Here is a 1,375-nt window from a genome sequence, read left to right on the forward strand (position 1 = left end):
TCCTTAGGGGCCCCCTAGGGGACCCCTAAAGGCGTCTTTGGGGGCTTCTAAGGGGGCCCCTACGGGGCCCAAGAGTAGTAGATCTTGCGGCTCTTTGTGCAGCCCCGAGAAGTCTCTGGGGGCCCTGGAGGTGCTGAGGGGCCCATGACAACAGCTGCTGCTTAGCTGCTGCTGCTGCTGCTGCTGCTGCTGCTGCTGCTTATCAAAGCTGCTGCAGGTGCTTGCTGCTGCGCTGCACAGGCCTATGTCTCCGCCGCCGCCTCCGACCCCTCCTCAGTGCTGCATGCAGCAGTTTTAGGGCTAGACCCCCCGCGGGCGCGTTCGGCTCTGCTGCCTGCTGCTGCTGCTACTGCTGCTGCTGCTGCTGCTGCTGCGCCGCCCGAGCTCGGGAGGGCGCTCCACCGCACAGATCCCAGAAGGGGATCCGATCCCAACGATCCCAGGAGCCTCTCTGCTGCTGAACAGGCCCACTGCCTCATAGAAATCGCCACAGACCCCAATATCCTTGGCAGAGCCTGGAAGGGCCTCATGGCTTTTATTTGAATTCATTTCCAACTCCTCTGCAGCCCTCAACTCAATGCGAAGCCCCAGCTAGCTGCGGGGCCCTTGGCTAGCTGCGGGGCCCTTGGCTAGCTGCGGGGCCCTCGGCTAGCTGGGGGTCTTGGCTAGCTGCGGGGTCCTTGGCTAGCTGCGGGGTCTTGGCTTGCTGCGGGGCCCTAGCTAGCTGAGGAGCCCTCAGCTAGCTGTGAAGCGGCTAGCTGAGGGGTCTTGGCTGCCTGCGGGGCCCTTGCTAGGTGAGCAGCTTTGGCTAGCTGGAAAAAGTTGGCTAGCTGAGAAACTTTGTCTAGCTGGAACCCGTTAGCTAGCTGGGCAACTTCGGCTAGCTGGGCAACCGTGGCTAGCTGGGAAATTTTGGCTAGCTGCGTCCACAGCAGTGGGCGCTGGCTAGCTAGCCAGCTAGTTGATTCTGGCCGCGCTAGCTAGCTGTCTACTTATCTAGCTATTTATTTAGCTAGCTAGCCATTTATCTAGGTAGCTAGCTGGCTATTTAGCTAGCTAGCCGGCTAGCTAGCTGTGTTTTGTTCCGCGCAATGAGCTTTAGTAGCAGATTAGTGTAGAGTTTTACAGGCATTGCTAGCGCTGCTTTTTTACCTGCGGGCTGGCGTAGGGCCAGCAGCAGCAGCAACAGCAGCAAGTAAAGGCTGCTGCAGCAGCAGCAGCTGCTGCTGCTGCGGCCATAGTTAAAGGCATGAAACATTAAGAGCCTGGCCGGTGTTGACCCCAGACCTAGAGCGACAGCGTGCGCGCTGCTGCTGCTGCTCTCGCCGCCGCTGCCACCGCAGCAGCAGCAGCAGCAGCAGCAGCAACAGCAGCA

This window comes from Eimeria tenella, genomic scaffold, assembly GCF_000499545.2.
Source record: "Eimeria tenella Houghton genomic scaffold, Eth_scaff3019, whole genome shotgun sequence".
Lineage (NCBI taxonomy): Eukaryota > Apicomplexa > Conoidasida > Eucoccidiorida > Eimeriidae > Eimeria > Eimeria tenella.